Consider the following 14,083-nt stretch of genomic DNA (forward strand, 5'->3'; position numbering starts at 1 on the left):
TCCTTAAAGACTGCGGAATGACTGCTTTCAATTGACAAGGCCATTGTCTTCCTTTAGAGAGCCACCATTTGACTTCTGATAAGGAACAAAGCAGTGGATATGTGGCATTGTTGTGGCTCAATTGAAGGGTTCAGCTGGGCGCTACCGAGCTGTAATGAGACTACAAATTTAAACTCTTTTACGCTTTTCACACCGTCTCCTTTGCTGTGGGTCAAACTGATGGCACCAATGGAAGTTGGAGAAAAAAAATCAGTTTGAAAAAGTGGCACCGCTCTTTATAGAACTATTTACAGTGGCCTTGTGGAGGGAGCTATGAGTCCACTGAGGCCCACTATGTCCAAAACACAGCTGTGATCATAGTTAACAACAGGACTGTTTCCGTTAGCCGGGGTGAATTCTGTACCTGCCCTTGTTACAGATGGACCGCCAGTGAATGCTGGCTAACATATGTTGTGTTTCTCCTTTCTTGGCAGGTCATCTGTGAGCATCTTGTGCTACAGGGGGTGAGTAACCAGATCAATATCTCTCTGTTCACTACCTCAAACACTCCCTCTGCTGCTATAGCCACTATGCTACCTACAACTTATATCACCCACACTAACCAGAACAGGAGGAGGGAGGGCTGAGATGCTGTACATCTAAATCCTTTCACCTTTGAAGGCTTTTGTAACCTGCAGCTCAGCTGTCAGTGAGTATAAATGTAACAACAGGACAACTTGGCACCTGCTTTTATATCCTCACCTCTGTGATGACAGACAAATCAATTGTGGACCTGTATATGGCCATATAAGCAAAACTATCTCTTTGAATCACAAAAGAGAGTGGACCACACAACCTCTATGGCCTCTCTGGCCTACTTTCCTTTTGCTTTCGCAGCCAAAAGTTCTTCATTGAGCCCTGCCCACGCTTCCATCCTACTTATCTGTCGGCTAGCTGAGATGTGGAGGTTTTGTTTCTGGTTTGAAAGTGCCTTTAATCCCTTTACAAGCCTGAAAGCAGTTGGCTGGTCAGTCCCGATCATGTGATGGTGGGTCTTTTTGTTCTTCTTTGGAGATATAGATGTGGGTTAACGTCTAGTGCGCCATAAAGAGGTTGGCAGTTAACTTAGAATTTACATAAAGAGACTGATCTGCAGAAAAGATATGCTTACTATAGAATATAAACTATGCCATTTGCATAATAAAATGGTGATTTGATCTGCTGATGGAGATGTGGGTGTGAGGCCAACTTCCCAGTGTATATGTCTACTCTCTCACAGAGCAGGACCCCATTTAAGTGGAGTGAATCAGTACTACATCAGTTCACTCAGTTCACTAAGCTTAGATTCGTGACTCGTTTTATTCGTACATGTGAGTGAACATACACACACACACACACACACACACACACACAGCCCAGCGTAGCCCAATTAGTTAGCGTAGCCTTCAATTAACAGTCCAGTGAAGAGAATCGTCAGTCTGTCACATGCGATTGGGGAGCAGGATCCTCTTCTGCCTCAATGGCTTGCTCCCGTTATCAGACAACTTTTCATGACACACACACACACACACACACAGTGACAGACAAACATCCACCAGCGTGCACAAGTGCATGCAGCAGTGTGAAGGCAAAAAGCTAAAATAGCTAAAATGATTCAGTACACTGCTTAACATCTTCATCAAAGCAGATTAGGCAACATTGTCTCGTCAGCTAATTACGTTGTTTGAACCTACAACCCCTAATTTTGACATTATATCTCCTTAATCAGTTGTAAGGGGGAAAAAACCCTCAGTGACTAAAAAATTACATATCATGTTGAATTCTCTTGAGCTAGTATTAAGTTGACTTAAACAGGTTTAGCTTTAAGTCTGTTTGTGATGACTAAGAAAAAAATGCTCTTTTTTTATTAATTGAGGGAAGGTTTGCTGAGTGTGCATGTACCTTTTTAGCTCCATCCTATAAGCTTTACATCCCTACAATTATACAAACACCTGGGAGTTGCACAACACAACCACAGGCTTCTGCTGGTGGTCCATGAGAAAGCAGCGCTGGCACACTGGGACACTGAGTGCTCAAGATACACTTTGCTTTCAGTTGCTGAGGGAGAGGAGGCATCAGTCATTCACTGTCCCCACTCAGGATTTTTTTTTCCAGTCCAGGGATTCATGGACTTCTGTTCACAAGCCCACCAAATTTAATTCTACTACCACCCCCACAATACTTCCCATAGTTTCATTTCCAGTCCAAATGGAAATTTGATGCATAAATGATTACATAACTTCAAGAATGGTGTTGACTAAAAGCAACAGGTTTGTCAACTGCTTAAATTACTGAGATTGGGACAATAATATATGAAGGGTTTCATTCCAAAATTACATTAAAAATGTAGAAATTTTCAATATTTTAATAAGTACAGATTCTGCACAGCCCCATGGTGCATGTGTGGTTCTGCAAGCCACAACTATCTTGCCAAAAACAATTTCAAGACACATAGTAAAAGTGCAAATATAAGACCAAATCCATGTCAGACAGGGTTGTGAAATGTGACCAAAAGTCCTACCGTCTGTAGATAAGTATTTCCAATAGTAAACAAAAACAGATGTTGAACAGATGTTGAAATGAGTAGTGATAGATAGTGTAGGTGGAATTGTTCTTTCTGAATACAAGAAGAGGGTTATAGGAGTTGTGAAAATTCACAGCTAAGGTATGAAGATTCATAGTTATTGTTAAATTTTCACAACAATAGAACTGTTACTTCCTTGTAAAATGCAGATATTGCTCAAAAAACAACAGGCACGATTGTACAAAATGAATTTCTGTGAACTGTGATAAAGTTTGACAGCACCCAGGCAGAGTTAGTTCTGACTGACTGACCTGAATTTGGCTCTTGAAGTGGCAGCAGCACCATGGGAAAAACACATGTATTTTATTCAAAAGACAAAACATTTTTTTCAGCAAAGAACCATAATGTCCATTGCTTTTCCACCAGTAATCATTTTGCCAGAGTGGGAATTTGTTTTGGTAAGAAACTTTTCATATAGAGAGCTGGATAATATTCAGTTAATGAAACATCTCAATAATTTGCACCTAGTCATTTATCTGATTATGACTGTTTAGCTTGTTTGAACGAGAAAAGATGGTTAAGTCTACTGTGTTTTGCCCATTCACTTTATTGTAAGTTAAACTAATACAAAAATCATGAAATGTTAATATGTATACACTATTACATGAAGTGCTGGGATGTTAACGTAGCTGAAATTTGGACAAAGTCTCTTTTTTTGATCAATGATTTATTTACGATGTACAAAGTTTAACCTCCTGGTATAACAAAGGATGAGCAGAGTTAGATTAACAGCCTTTATCTGCTTTGTTTTTGTCACATAGGAGCACCAACATAATTTCACCTTGCCTCAACAATATATAGTAGCAGCTAAAGGCTACAGTTTCTGCTCTGTGACATGAATACCACATTTATTTCTCTGTGTGTGTGCGCTTTTATGTGAGGCTGTGCTGAATATATGTTGTGTCAGAGGATCTCCTCCTGTGCCAAGGCTTTATTTACTGACAGGGTTTGGTGTGTGTAGTGGGAACACAACCACCACAGATCAGTACACAACCTTAATTATGTTATCAGTCAACCCTGGGTGTAAATATCTCAGCGAATGTATTGGGCCTAGTGGGAAGCATGCACACACCACACACACGCACACACACACTCACTAACTCACAAACACACACTCGCTCTCAAACGCATCCAGTCCTTTAGTCGCCATCAATCACAATCTATTTCTGCCACCTGACTGATGTGTGTATGATCAATATGTCTGTGGAGGTACACTATACTTATTTACAATCTGAGCAACTCACCAGGTCTCAGGCAAAGAAGGAGGAGGGGTAGAGTAAAAGAGAGAGTGAGACGAGATGTGTGCATGTGTGTGTGTGTGTGTGTGTGTATGGAGAAGGGGAGGGGTGAAAAAAAGACAAGATTCAGGCCTTATTGCAAAGGATGAATACAGAGAGGAAGGGAGAGAGACAGACAGATAAAGAGTTAGACATTGGGTAAGGGAGAGATATGGAAAAAAAAGACAGATCAATCATTAAAGAAAGTAGCAGGTTCTCATGGACTGCTCCAGGCAGAGCTGCTCTGTCACAGATTTAATGGTTATCACACACATACACACACACACACCCGCTGTCATGCACACACACGTGCATGCACATGCATACAGACACACCTTGACATACTTCAGGGCGAGCGCCCAGACTGTCAGAGCCGGTGTTGTTTATCCATGGTGAATACATGAAATATGGAGGACGGCTGTGTCAGGAAGCCCGGAGCAACACAGCCTCCATCTCTGGGATAAATAAATGTTCCTGTGCCAGGGAGAGTTCAGGTTTGTTTTCAGAGGACACTCCAGCCAACACTGTTGTTTTGGCTCTGAGGACCTGCCTGGACCCACGCTGCAATAATAACTCCATCTTGAGATAACTTTCAATATTTTCACCTCCTGCATAGAATAGCAAACAAATGCAAGAGCCCAGGGTAGGGTGTCATGGCACATCGTCCATTCAGCTCTCCTGTGGAAGTCAAGAGTTCAGTCCCCATTTCAATTAAATTGAAGTATGTCTGTAATATGAGGTCATTCGCGATTCGCTTCTCTGTTCGGCCAATAACCTCCACTCCGAACCGGCTCAATAGGAAAAATATGCAGATCTGCACCTACGCTACGCGTTCTTTATGCATTTCTAAACACGTCATTAGCTTCTGATAGCTTACCTATCTGGCTTTATGTAAACTAGCCCTCAGTCACCCACAGTGAAGGCGTATCTGGAACTCTGTGTATTTGTCTTAATGGTGCATATATTTGCCTCAGCGGTGTGCTCGTTGATCTGTAGCCACTATTTTAGTGTCACTGGCCTCGCTGCGGTGACAGAGTAATTACTATGTGTGTGACCCTGTCCCATCCTGTGCTGTCCCGCCTAATTGTGGTTGTCACCGTGGCTTCCATTTAGCTCCAGATAAGAAACCGCTGGGTGCTGATACACCCAGACTAAAGTCCCTTTGCACAGAGAGCACATCGCAAAGATAAATGTGTTTACTAATAAGTCTTTCATAGCCTCCATTCAGGCTGTTCGGAGCCTGCTGCTGATTCATTCTCAACAGCACAGTACTGGCAAGGGTGTGATTTTACAGTGATGTGTGGTTTGGTAAATAATATTTATAGTATGTATCGCAGAGCAGCGATGTATTAATGTATTCATAATATGTATTCATATTTAAAGTGATAAAATTGTTTGGGTTTTTTTTGGTTTGGTGACCTATTTGGTGCTCAGCGGTCATTGCTCTGGTGTTTCTGCACTGCACTTCCCAGATATCACTTGGTAATCACACAGTGTGAGCAGTACTGTCATGTCTTTTTCCTTGGATTTTCTGTTGCTGCAGTTTGGGGGCGCGTTCACGCCAGGCATGTTAGGAGCGGTTTGTTAAAACTCCAGAGTGTTTATGTCTTCAGTTGAATTCATTTGGACAGGTGCGAACAATGCCATTTGATTTCTGAAAAATGTGGCTCTATTTCTTCATGTGTTCGTAATGAGATTTGTTTTGACTCCCCCCACCGTCAAAATCTCTAATCTCGTGGGATGACAGGTTACCAAAACTCTGTCCAATAAATTTCCATGGGACCTCTGTTTACAAGACCTTGTTTGCCTGTTACTAGGCAGTGTGAACAAACTAAACTTTTCAACAATGGTTTGGATTAAAGAAAACAAACGATAGGTGTTTAGGCACCAACTTCTGTAGGTACCCTCTTTGTCTGCTCAGCCATGGTGGCAATGGCTGCTCTTGTTAACTACCCAGTTCATCTTATTCCAAACAAACTGTTGCTGCTTCTGGAAACGCGTCGGCAGAGGATTTTTCTCGATGTGCCAATATTCGGATCGTGGGGAAATGTACTCAATAAATGACAAGTGGACTAATGTATAGCCTGATGACTTCCTTGTAGAATCGATGGATGCTTGTTTGAGATAACATCACAAACAATCTCTGTTCATTATGAGTCAACTAGGTAGGATACATTCAGAAGGCTACTTTCATTCTTTGTAATCCTGTGAATTGTTTTTAAAATGTTTAACCATTTGAAAAGCCGACGATAGGAAAACAATACACACAAAATTTAAATGGTCTCATTATTTTCTTCCCTGATGTGAAATCAAGGCAAAGACACACCGCCAGGGGAAACACATTCTTTTAGTGGAAACAAAATTTGACAAAACACTGGGAAACAGCTACCTGACACCGGGTGTTTAGAACAACAGATATAAACGCTTTAATGAACTGGGTAAAGGTTGAGTCCAGAGGTGGGGACTCGAGTCACAAGACTTGGACTTGACTCTAGTCACGATTTTAATTACTTGAGACTTGATTTGATGCATGAAGGGAAGACTTGAGACTTGACTTGGGTTCTGGTGACTTGGGACTTGACTTTGACTTGTACTTTGATGACTTGAAAAGGTTTCTAAAGTCTTGACTAAAGATCTTGTGTTTGTGTAAATGACTTGGATTGAAAGTGATGAGATTTGTTTTGAATTTAAATTCTGTTTTCTGAATTTGTATGGAATGATTGAATTTATTGAAGTTGAAGCTGATTATAGAAATCAAACTCATGATGCTCTTACCAAGCTTTTATCCTATTAAAACCATATTGCATTTAAAAGTCCTAGATATTTAGTTTTCTTTAAGATATTAAATTGATACTGGACTCTTGATTTGTTCTGACTTAAGACTTGAGACTTGGCATTAATGACTTGGACTTGACTTGGTAATCTAGACTTGGGACTTGACTTGAGACTTGTGCCTCAAGACTTAGACTGACTTGGGACTCAAGCAAGGTTTACTTGCTCACCTTGCTCACTATTGTGTTACATCAATCGGAAAACAGACATTTGACCCATCTGACAACATAACTGATGGGAGCAGGGAGATGGCTCAGAGCTGTAGAAGCACTTTGTACTTGTGTGAATCAGTGTTTTCTCTATTATACAATACACAGTGAAACCCAAACTGTGTGAGTGCAAGGCCAGGCTGTGTGTGTGCTTGTGTGTGTGTGTGAGTGTGCCTTCAGCGATGGAGATATTTGAGCCCTCTGCTCTGATCCTCTATCTGTTCACCATGAGCGAGGTCCAACAGCAAAATGTACCATTAAACCTTGTGATTATATAAAGAGCCTTACATAAAGCCTGAAGCTAGCTAAAAATACAGAACCCAGCGGTCCAACCCCTATATATAGGTCTGCCCGTGAATTATTCAATAGATGTGAAGTCTGACAAAAAGAAAACAACCCCCCGCCTCAACTCGAGCATCCTGCCTGCTGAGATTTGAGGTCACCATTGTAAAGTGGTTTGAGCAAAGTTTTCGGCTGTAGTTTTTAGTAGGCAGTAAAAGGCAGCAAAAGGTGAAACAGAGTTGGAGATAAGCAGTACAGTCTGGCTGCGAAAGAGAGATAAAAGACAGATTCATGTTTTGTTTTTATTTTTTTCTGTTTGGTTCACTTTGCTCTCAGTAAATTTAACTGTTGGTGGCTGTCTGAGATGCTGCAACCCACCCTGTGACCCCTGCATTGTCTGGAACAATATCAACTTTATGAAATATACATCTACAAATTGAAGTTATTTCTTTTTTGATCTTGAGAGCAACGGACAATAGCAGAAGGAGATGCGTGTTCTAAAAGTAACTGCTTGACCTTGCAGTAACTGGGGAAGAACTGAGCTTTTGGCATTTTCTCAGCGTGAGCTTTCCTTTATGCAGACATGAAGCTGTGCCCACAGGCCACCTTGCTACACAACTCCATTGACTCTCTCTCACGCGCGCACACACACTCACGCGCGCACACACACACGCACACGCACACACACATGCACACACACACAAAACAAATCAGTACATATTTGTCCACACATGCACAGTCTTACACAGACACACACAAGCTCTCTCTCTCTCTCTCTCTCTCTCTCTCACACACACACACACACACATACCCAAACACCAACACATAGAGACAAGCGAGAGAAAACCTCTCCTTTCTCCATGCCTTCTTTGCATTTTTATTCAGCCGCAGATAGAGCCGAGACCGAGGCGTTGTGACGGCAACAGTCTCCCCGCTCTGAGTCCGCTCTACCTGGGCAGGAAACAGAGAGACACCAATCCCCGATCAGGATGTCCAGACACAAAATAACAGGAAACCTGTTACTTCACGTCACTGATCGGAATTCAGCTTGGCCTAGTGTTGTGTAGGGGTGGAACAAAGTGTTTGGGAACAGTGAGCTGACCCTGGGTCTGTATCTGAGAAGGTCCCATACCCAGAGGGGAGCTGATGGATGAGATGAGTGGCAGAGCAGTTGGCCAGACTTGAAAGGCCTCCTGCCTGGACCCTGGTGGGTCTGTTTGTCACAGCTCAGAACACTCTGTTTGACTTTGTGTTTGGGCGTGCGTGTGGCTGCGTGCACGAATGTTTGTGTGCACGCTAAGATCCTGGCATGAGTTTTTCTCACAACCAAAGAGTGTGGATTTGTAGAGTTCCTTTTGATCTGGTTTGTGGCGGTGCAAATGAGACATCCAGGGAAGAGTCTGGAAAAAAAGAGAAACAGTTTTCTTCTCCTTCTGACACCAGTGACTCTACGGGAAATGTTTTGCACAGTCCTGATAATCCCAGGCTTGATGGAAGCCATTTACTATAAGTCTCGATACAGCATACATGTGAATCCAAATACCCTTCGATTGAGCTCATTCAGTGCAGTATTGAGAATACGCAACTTTCAGAAGTGAGTCAGCCTAGAAGTGCTTGGTATCCATTGCTGTCCAAAACTATCTTAAAACACAAGAGACTTGGGGAGGAAGAAAAAAACATTTCGGGAACATTTTAGGAACCATAATGGTTAGCAGAGCGGGCATTTCCACTGAAAATTTCCATCTGGATCTCATCACAGGGAGGCAGAGAGTGGCTTGCTCTTACTGCGGTGACTGAACTCACCATACACTCACACACACACACACATACACACACGCTAGATGACTCATCCTCCACAGGAAGGGGAAGTGGTGTAAAGCTAAAACATGTATAGAAATGCCTAAAATTGATTGTTGTATCCTAGAAACATAGTTCCTTCACAAGTCGACCTAACCACCGGACACGGGGACATTCCTCTGTAGGGCACGGCCCCATCAATATACAGTGAGGTGGCCCTTAAGGTTGGGTGCCATGTCGCTGTGCCACTTCCGAGTTCTCCGTTCATCCAGTCATGACGGGAAACTCAAGTCTTTTAGAGGCTGGAGGCTTTATTCTGGTTAATTTTAAAATCTCTTAATTAATTAGCTTGTTAAATTTCATTCAAATGAATATGGGGCTGATGTGAGTTGATGTAAGCTCTGAGATGAGGGGGGGAGGGGGGTAAAACATATAGCAAAAGTGAGATATCCCCTTTTCCTTATCCCTCCTCTGGGTTATTAGTAAGCCTCCTTCTCCTCAATTCCCTCTCTCCCTGTATTCCTTCCTGGCGCAGCCTTCCTACCTTCCTCCCTCCAGCCCCGTAACTCCTTTAATCCCCATGCAGGGTTTATCACTTATGGGTATACTAACATGGTTTTAGAGACGTAGATTTAAATGTGGAACAAAATCTGCAATATGCAAGTTTCAGATCCCATAGTAACGTACAATACAGGCCCATGTTCCACAAAACTTTACAAACTATACAAATAATCAACAATTCTGAAGTACATGCATACATACATACAGCATCCAAAATTAACACCCTCCAAGCGCCAAATGCAGGGAAAGTTTGTCTTTGGTGGATAAATCAATCACCACGCTGTCCTGTAACTTTTTGAGATGATAACATTTGAGCATCTCAGCAGTCTTTGTTTTTTGCCCATTGTGAAACACGTTGTCCCTGCTGGCCACCATACACTCGCTGTGAAAAAGGCTCTTGGGGGGGGGGATATGCTGCAGCCAGAGGGAGGGAGCAGAACATAGCTGGGGTGAGTTAACAAGATTCAGGAAAAACTGAGAAAACACAGAGCAAGAAAGGTGGAAAACATCCTCTCTATTTGCTCTCTACCCAACCACTTGACTTCAAACAGGGGCCTCTGCTCTCCCTTTCATAGAAAAGCCTTCAGAAAGATAAGAAGGAAGGCATTCCTCTCATAATAGTAGGGAAAAAACACTATGTTAAGCTTCCAAACAGGACAGAAATTCAAGTGATATGTGAAAGGCAGGGAGAGAGAACAGAGAAAGCAACAGAGAGAGAGAGAGAGAGAGAGAGAGAGAGAGACAGCCACAGCACTTCCCTGATACAAATATAATTGTATGGATCATCAAAGGGTTTCACCCCACTCACTTCCTGCTTGCTAAAACTAGAACTATGCTCTCTCTGGCAGCCACCACCGTCTCTGGGAGCCCTCTGTGTCTGGAGTCGGCCTCTACACTGGTCTGGGGTCAGATTTACAGCTTCCCCTCTGGAGGAGGAGGAGGGAAGTCCGATCCAGCATCTCACGCTTCAGGCAGCATTTATCTGGAGTGTGGGACAGGCTAGTTGGTGGGAACTTGGGGGACTCCAGATCAGCTTTGGCCAACAGTCATTAGTGAGGCTGAAGAGCTGTGGTGTGAGGTGGAAAACACTCAGCTAACAACCACATGGCCTCAGACACCCCTCTCTGACCCCTCATAACTCATACACACACTCACACACACACACACACACACAAACAACCTTACATATCCACACACACACATACGCACACACACACACACACACACACACACACATACACACACAATTGAGCCTTAAAGAGGGCAAAACTCATCAACAGTGCGCAAAACCAACTGTGTGAGCTGCAGCAGAGCAGATTCCCATATATCGAGTGTGCCCCTGCATGTGTGTGTATGTGTGTGCGTGTGCGCATGCATGCTCTTGTGTGTGTGAGAGAGGTGGAGTTGAGGCTTTTCTATAGAGCGAAAGCAAACAGTCCATAAAGGGGCCCTGCCACTCTCCCATTTCAATGTAAATGAGTCTGACTCTGTTAGGGGGTTAAAGAACTCTCTAGGGGCCTGGCGGCTAGCACCGCTGGGGTCACACATGCACATGCATGCACACACACGCAAACAGAAACACACAACACACAGGCACAAACACACACACACACACAAAATTCTGAGGCGAGAGGCCCAGATAAAGAGCTCAGAGAGCCTGTCAGAGTGTCAGCTCCCATTAGGCCAAAGGCTGTTGTGTGTGTGTGCAGGCAGGCGTACTGCTTTTTACATTTCATTCAGCACACACACTCTCTTTCTCACACACACACATCCTCCCAGAGCCGCCCCGCCTGGCTGACATGCTGTTTCAGACAAGACACACAAAAGACAACGGAACCCGCCTGAAAAGACAAACATCTCCTACATTTCCTACATCACACACAGTGGGGAAGGAGAGGAAACAAAACAAGTTCTAAATGATTTTAGATGAGCAGAGGTTGTGCTCCAAACACAGAAGCCTTGCAAGGATTCTCTGCTTGGTTAACCTCTCTAGAACCCAACTAAAGAAGGTTCAGCGTCAGGTTCATTTCAGTCCAGCGCTGTTGCATTTCAATTTTCAATTTTCAAACATCAGAGTACGGTATTTATTTTGTCATGGCACAGTAAACAGTGATGTAATGTATTATTATGACTAAGTGGAGAGCAGAGAGTATACCACAACAGAGAGGAGAGGAGGGGGTGAAGGAGAAAAAGAGGCAGAAAGAGTAAGAGAGACTCAGAGAGGCGGCGTAACCTCAGTGACCCGCACAATTAGTACTGTGCTCCTGGCTGCCTGTGGCCAGTCAGTTGTGTAGAGCTGCAGGATGGGACACATAGCAGAGAGGACGGGAGCACTGCTCTCCTCCCACAGAGCCTCCAGAAGCATATTACAGCCAAGAGGAGGGGAATGAAGGAAGAGAGCAAGCTAATGTGAGAGAGAGAGGGAGAGGGAGAGGGAGAGGGAGAGGGAGAGAGAGAGAGAGACCCAGCCAGATTCATCAAACTGTGTGAAAATACTGTAAATCAAAATGTACACACCCACAGCAGCGCGTGCCCCGACTCAGCTGACTCAGGCAGGTGTGTCAGTGTGTGCTACTGCCTAAAGCATTGGCATGCTCAGGCAACAATGTCAGTCGTACCCATCTAATCAAAAGTGTCAAAGCTAAACAGAGCGGTTGGACTGACTTGGAAGATTTGTCCCGCCACTCTTTGTTCTCCATCTCTGTTTTGATCCCAGGTTCTGTGATCTCGTCCTTCTCGCCTTCAATCTCAGTCTTTCATGTCCAAAGCAGAGGCTGACAGCTGTAGCTAAAAACACTCATCTGAAAACAGAGAGTGCGCTTCATCTAGGGGGAACTCCAGCCACCGCCGAACATTCATCCTATACTCACACACAACTAGTCATGGTACTGACACACAGCTCAGTCTGGCTCTCCTGTCTAATCGCTCCCTCTGTTCTGAAGCTTGAAACCACAGCCCAGACCCCCTCAGGCAAGAGTCTGAGTCACAAACATATAGTCAGACTCTCTCTCAAACACACACTCAGAGTGCTCATTACTGGGTTCACTTTTCACCCAGATATATCTTCTCTAGTCTAGGGATTGGCCATGCATCACCCATGGCCCTACATGTAAGCACAGGCTCAGACCAGCCTGCACGCACAGACACACACACACACACACACACACACAGACGTACACACACTTCTCATTATAGAATTAACAGCTGACGACGTACACACATGGGCTGAGTAATGTGCGCCCATGTGACACATTGACTAACTTATCAGGACCTCGCAGGTCTTTCAGGGAAGCAGCGCACATCCAAGAGCTCAGGAGAGAATCCAAGTGGCCAAGTTTGCCCATGCTCTCTCATGTTGACTCACCGCTACAACCGAACTGGGTATTTGAAAATGTTTTTTTTTTGCGTTCCAAAAATCTGGCCGCGTGATCAAAGACCCCGCGGTAATAAAGCTGGCGAGTGCTCACATAAAATCCTAAAATATCCCTTTTCAAATTTGGAATTAGAAAACATGTTGCCGGTTTGGATTTCTCTCACAAAGTGGAGTCGGCACTATCTAAGGGAACAATGTCTGCTATGTGGAGGAACGCGAAAGGGAAGCAAAGTACTGTACTGAGATGAAGAGTTGAAGAATTTCATTTCAAGATATTTACTGTTTGAATATAGTGACACACAGTCTTATAAAATAATTAACAGCACAAAATTAAAACAACTTATGGTACTTTTTAAACTGAAGGTTAACAGATGAACTTGCAGCCTTGGTTGACAAAATTATTACACTTTTACCGGCTGGATCTTCTATAGTTTAGAAATGTTTAGAGATGATTTGAATGAATTATGGAGTGAAGCATTTCAGACAAGGACAAGCGCATTCAGGCTCAGGAAAAGAGATATACAGTACATATATATTCATAAGCTGCATCCTGCATGGTATATTTTTTATTTAAATTCTGCACATGCTTTTATTAGCCGACATTATCCCTCTCTCCATCTCTATCTTACACAGGCCTTCATCCTGCTCTCATCCAAACTTTCCAACACGCCACTCTGCCAACCCATCTCTAAACCTCCCCTGACACAATGCCTGTTGTTCCTGCCATTTGGCTGCAAAAACAAGGACAGACTAGGAAAAAGGCTTCCATTCAGCTCTGTTTGTAACAAGGGCAAGGCTGGTGCTGTGAGAAAGCGACAAGTCAGCAACATTTACCTCTTAGAGGAATGAGAAAGCCCAGGGCGCTGGGAAGAGGAAGCCACTGGCCCAACAGGGTCCCTGGCTATGAAGTAGATAATTGTTTTGAGAGCTCCTGTTGAGAGCCGCCTTCTCATTTCCATATCTCCATAGTGGCGGCGATGATATAGCAGTGCGGATACCATGATGCACTGAAAATGGCACATTGTATAATATCCCTGTGACAGCTACAGGCTGGTTAACTCATCTCTATCAACGGCAGGATGCGGGAACTAGCTGGATTTCAGAGAGATGAAAGAAAGGGAGAGAGACAGGAAAATAAAGAGGCAAAATG

Source organism: Centroberyx affinis, unplaced genomic scaffold, assembly GCF_046629955.1.
Source record: "Centroberyx affinis isolate AG114_WGS23_722 - 3 ecotype Tasmania unplaced genomic scaffold, CSIRO-AGI_Caff_v1 ptg000122l_1, whole genome shotgun sequence".
Taxonomy (NCBI): domain Eukaryota; kingdom Metazoa; phylum Chordata; class Actinopteri; order Beryciformes; family Berycidae; genus Centroberyx; species Centroberyx affinis.